Source organism: Schistocerca nitens, chromosome 4, assembly GCF_023898315.1.
Source record: "Schistocerca nitens isolate TAMUIC-IGC-003100 chromosome 4, iqSchNite1.1, whole genome shotgun sequence".
NCBI lineage: Eukaryota > Metazoa > Arthropoda > Insecta > Orthoptera > Acrididae > Schistocerca > Schistocerca nitens.
In genome coordinates, this window is record NC_064617.1 from 562,431,853 (window position 1) to 562,437,780 (window position 5,928).

Consider the following 5,928-nt stretch of genomic DNA (forward strand, 5'->3'; position numbering starts at 1 on the left):
GCTGAGCACGTCGACTCGAATGGTGCGTTTCCACCGGATCCCACTCTCCATCTGAGTCTGTTGTCGGGTACGAGTGGACTCGACTCGCTCAGAAAGAAACAAGTGCAACCGTGGACTCGCGGCCTTCCCGCTACATACGCAACCGTTTTGAAAATAATTCGGCCAATAAACTGGAAATTATTATTCATTTATCTCACACAAGCCAACGGCCTTGCCGCAGTGGTGACACCGTTTCCCGTCAGATCACCGAAGTTAAGCGCTGTCAGGCTTGGCTAGCACTTGGATGGGTCACCGTCCAGGTCTGCCGAGTGCTGTTGGCAAGCAGGGCGCACTCAGGCACTGTGAGGCCAACTGAGGAGCTACTTGACTGGGAAATAGCGCCATCGGTGACGAAAACACAACGCCCGGGAGAGCGGTGCGCTGACCGCATGCCGCTCCGTGTCCGCATCCGGTGACGTCTAAAAGCGGAGGATGACACGGCGGCCGGTCGGTACTCTTGGGGCTTCAATGCTTGTTTAGACGCAGTTTGTTTTGCTTATTTCACATAATCATGACTTCGGTTTTATAGCCATTCTGAAGTGCAAGCTGAAATGTCATAAAATGTCCGACTTGCCTAAATGTCAGAAGCAAGTTATATACCAGTATAACGACTGATCGGTTAGCAGTGAATGTTGTTCTGTTCATTCATAAGTCTATACAGATAAAACTTTTTCGGAGACTGCTGCAAATTTATTTTCATACTTAATATCTGTTCAGAGAACGTATAAGAATGTTCGAGGTCTTACTGGGTCTGCGGCCACAGTACCAGAAAACATGTCATGAGGATGAAGTGCAATCTTTATTTTTTGGTCATCAGTCTACTGCGGCCCGCCACGAATTCCTTTCCTGTGCTAACCTCTTCATCTCAGAGTAGCACTTGCAACCTACGTCCTCAGTTATTTGCTTGACGTATTCCAATCTCTGTCTTCCTCTACAGTTTTTGCCCTCTACAGCTCCCTCTAGTACCATGGAAGTCATTCCATCATGTCTTAGCAGATGTCCTATCATCCTGTCCCTTCTCCTTATCAGTGTTTTCCACATATTCCTTTCCTCTCCGATTCTGCGTAGAACCTCCTCATTCCTTACCTTATCAGTCCACCTAATTTTCAACATTCGTCTATAGCACCACATCTCACATGCTTCGATTCTCTTCTGTTCCGGTTTTCCCACAGTCCATGTTTCACTACCATACAATGCTGTACTCCAGACGTACATCCTCAGAAATTTCTTCCTCAAATTAAGGCCGGTATTTGATATTAGTAGACTTCTCTTGGCCAGAAATGCCTTTTTTGCCATAGCGAGTCTGCTTTTGATGTCCTCCTTGCTCCGTCCGTCATTGGTTATTTTACTGCCTAGGTAGCAGAATTCCTTAACTTCATTGACTTCGTGACCACCAATCCTGATGTTAAGTTTCTCGCTGTTCTCATTTCTACTACTTCTCATTACCTTCGTCTTTCTCCGATTTAATCTCAAACCACACTGTGTACCCATTAGACTGTTCATTCCGTTCAGCAGATCATTTAATTCTTCTTCACTTTCACTCAGGATAGCAATGTCATCAGCGAATCGTATCATTGATATTCTTTCACCTTGTATTTTAATTCCAGTCCTGAACCTTTCTTTTATTTCCATCATTGATTCCTCGATGTACAGATTGAAGAGTAGGGGCGAAAGGCTACAGCCTTGTCTTACACCCTTCTTAATACGAGCACTTCGTTCCTGATCGTCCACTCTTATTGTTCCCTCTTGGTTGTTGTACATATTGTATATGACCCGTCTCTCCCTTTAGCTTACCCCTACTTTTTTCAGAATCTCGAACAGCTTGCACCATTTTATATTGTCGAACGCTTTTTCCAGGTCGACAAATCCTATGAAAGTGTCTTGATTTTTCTTTAGCCTTGCTTCCATTACTAGCCGTAACGTCAGAATTGCCTCTCTCGTCTCTTTACTTTTCCTAAAGCCAAACTGATCGTCACCTAGCGCATTCTCAATTTTCTTTTCCATTCTTGCAGTCTTTAAATGGTGGTTAATTATTAAAACGAATTACAAAAATGAATAATAAGCTACACAAATGGCTGTTAGCTCATTACCGCAAGTTGCCATGACCATATGAGAACAGAAGCAGTCCGCTTTTAGCCTCAGGGATATAACACTGACGTTGCTCTGTGTCCAGATTTCGTTTCAGGCAGCACACAAAAAATGGTTCAAATGGCTCTGAGCACTATGGGACTTAACTTCTGAGGTCATCAGTCCCCTAGAACTTAGAACTATTTAAACCTAACTAACCGAACGACATCACACACATCCATGCCCGAGGCAGGATTCGGACCTGTGACCGTAGCGGTCGCTTGGATCCAGACTGTAGCGCCTACAACCGCTCGGCCACTCCTTCTGGCCCAGGCAGCACATACACTCCTGGAAATGGAAAAAAGAACACATTGACACCGGTGTGTCAGACCCACCATACTTGCTCCGGACACTGCGAGAGGGCTGTACAAGCAATGATCACATGCACGGCACAGCGGACACACCAGGAACCGCGGTGTTGGCCGTCGAATGGCGCTAGCTGCGCAGCATTTGTGCACCGCCGCCGTCAGTGTCAGCCAGTTTGCCGTGGCATACGGAGCTCCATCGCAGTCTTTAACACTGGTAGCATGCCGCGACAGCGTGGACGTGAACCGTATGTGCAGTTGACGGACTTTGAGCGAGTGCGTATAGTGGGCATGCGGGAGACCGGGTGGACGTACCGCCGAATTGCTCAACACGTGGGGCGTGAGGTCTCCACAGTACATCGATGTTGTCGCCAGTGGTCGGCGGAAGGTGCACGTGCCCGTCGACCTGGGACCGGACCGCAGCGACGCACGGATGCACGCCAAGACCGTAGGATCCTACGCAGTGCCGTAGGGGACCGCACCACCACTTCCCAGCAAATTAGGGACACTGTTGCTCCTGGGGTATCGGCGAGGACCATTCGCAACCGTCTCCATGAAGCTGGGCTACGGTCCCGCACACCGTTAGGCCGTCTTCCGCTCACGCCCCAACATCGTGCAGCCCACCTCCAGTGGTGTCGCGACAGGCGTGAATGGAGGGACGAATGGAGACGTGTCGTCTTCAGCGATGAGAGTCGCTTCTGCCTTGGTGCCAATGATGGTCGTATGCGTGTTTGGCGCCGTGCAGGTGAGCGCCACATCAGGACTGCATACGACCGAGCACACAGGGCCAACACCCGGCATCATGGTGTGGGGAACGATCTCCTACACTGGCCGTACACCACTGGTGATCGTCGAGGGGACACTGAATAGTGCACAGTACATCCAAACCGTCATCGAACCCATCGTTTTACCATTCCTAGACCGGCAAGGGAACTTGCTGTTCCAACAGGACAATGCACGTCCGCATGTATCCCGTGCCACCCAACGTGCTCTAGAAGGTGTAAGTCAACTACCCTGGCCAGCAAGATCTCCGGATCTGTCCCCCATTGAGCATGTTTGGGACTGGATGAAGCGTCGTCTCACGCGGTCTGCACGTCCAGCACGAACGCTGGTCCAACTGAGGCGCCAGGTGGAAATGGCATGGCAAGCCGTTCCACAGGACTACATCCAGCATCTCTACGATCGTCTCCATGGGAGAATAGCAGCCTGCATTGCTGCGAAAGGTGGATATACACTGTACTAGTGCCGACATTGTGCATGCTCTGTTGCCTGTGTCTATGTGCCTGTGGTTCTGTCAGTGTGATCATGTGATGTATCTGACCCCAGGAATGTGTCAATAAAGTTTCCCCTTCCTGGGACAATGAATTCACGGTGTTCTTATTTCAATTTCCAGGAGTGTATGTTAACTCGTGATGGAGGTGGAATAAACAAGAATACAACGAATTGGTTAACATTGGATGAAATTTGTACGTTTTCCGTATGAAGCATGGACTATAGATTGAAAGTTATGCCAGATATTACTCCCTCTCTCATTGAAAACATTCGCAATTCTGAACTTTGCATCAATTTATGTTCGTCTTACACCCTCCACAGTGTTAAAAAATAGTTGAACAGCGTCTTATCCCGAAACTTGGTCATTTCATCTTTTCATTGCTACTTTGCACCATCAAGATCGTGTACTCCTCTTCCGTACTAACAAAAAGTCACGGCCAGCCGTACATTCCCGCACGCTTCAGCCAGAGACAACGAGTCGACGTGTTTGAAGCGAATGCAGCGCCGCAGTTCTCAGACTCGCCGTACTCGGGGCACTGCAGCAGGAAGGAAGTACTGACGTAATAGGCGCTCCTCGATTTGTGAAGCGCATGCAACCCGGACATTAGACTCGCGTTTCTGATCTCTAGTGAGATGCCACCAGAAACGGCACATGGTTCGCATTCCATTTAAGGGGTTTTTCTGGTCTAGGTGTCCAGTTTTTAATTTTCAACGTTTTTTTAGGTGAAACCAAAAGCGATTTCAGACAATGCTTGCATCCTTTCATTCATCTACCTTCTACCAGCATCACAAAATTGTTCAAAAGTATTAAGGAGATATTAAACAAAATGGCGCCGAAGGTCGTAGCACACGCAGTGCACCGGTAGGCGGGTGGACATGGCTCGGTAACGGGGTGGTCTGAAACAGACCAGGTCAAAAAATTACTATAATACGAGTGTAGCTACGATCAGAACTTCCGAAAAGTGAAAAAATCATATTTTCACAAAATGGCGGCTATTTGAAAATAGTAAGAAAAATCGTGTGTTTGGGCACTCAAACGTACATGCAAAGATCAAATGGTTCAAATGGCTCTGAGCACTATGAGACTTAACATCTGAGGTCATCAGTCCCCTAGAACTTAGAAATACTTAAACCTAACTAACCTAAGGACATCACACACATCCATGCCCGAGGCAGGATTCGAACCTGCGACCGTAGCAGTCGCGCGGTTCTAGACTGAAACGTCTAGAACCGCTCGCCTACCACGGCCGGCCTATGAATAGATCGATACTTAAAAAATTGTTTAACTTTCGAAGGTTCCGACCATAACTAGATTAGTTCTTTACAAAAGCAGCTAAGCGTCATCAAAGTCGACCAAGTAGTTTTTTGGCAATCCAAACACCTAGCAAAAAAAAGTGACTTTTAGGAAACCGCGTTTAAAGTTTTGGAAAGGGTTTTCGTCGCTTTTTGGGACTTACCATCAGTCTGGCGATGTCTGTAGCATAAAGTACGCCTTCCTCGATCTCATAAATGTCGTTCGTGTGCACCGCTTCCTTCCGGGCCGCAGATCTGGCTTCTTTACTGGCCGTATACGCGCGGTGCTCTTGGCGTACAAGGCGGTGCGCGTTGCGCTTTATGCAAAATTCGAACGCCGTGTTGTCAAGTTGAATGCCCGTGATATTTATTGTGCGTGCGAGTCTCATGAAGCTGTCTTTGAAGATAACTGTAGCCAAATTGTTTGCAATTTTGACTACTTCTTTACCGGAATATATGTGTTTTGGGGAAAGCGTCCAAATCATCGAATTTATCGACTCGTTACAGTTTTGAGTGTTCGCGTCAACACATCTTCTCAGTAACCCGTCATTTGACAGTTCTTCGTATACAGGTCTGATTGCCTCTGAGCGCCGTCCGTAGGCGCTCGATGACGCGGGACTGTCGGTTCGATTATCGTGTATTTCGACTATATGCAGTAGTTTGCTGGCGAAATGGTTTCGCCCAAATGTTCTCCATAATATAAGCTATAGTATTATCCAATAAAAAATCGAATTTTTGAAACTTCTAGACCTGATATCCCCCTTAAACTATAGGTCCTCTTTCCACGGTTGCATAACCGTAGTTAGGGACAAGCACGTCGCGGAAGGGACGTCCACTAGAAAGACTTGCACCAGGCAACTGAACCGTACTATTACTATTATTATTATTATGT

At 47.4% G+C, this 5,928-nt stretch overlaps 1 pseudogene; it reads left to right on the forward strand.

Moving 5' to 3' along the window:
* Positions 1 to 201: 201 nt before the first annotated feature.
* Positions 202 to 320, forward strand: LOC126254845 (5S ribosomal RNA; annotated as a pseudogene).
* The last annotated feature ends 5,608 nt before the right edge of the window (positions 321 to 5,928 follow it).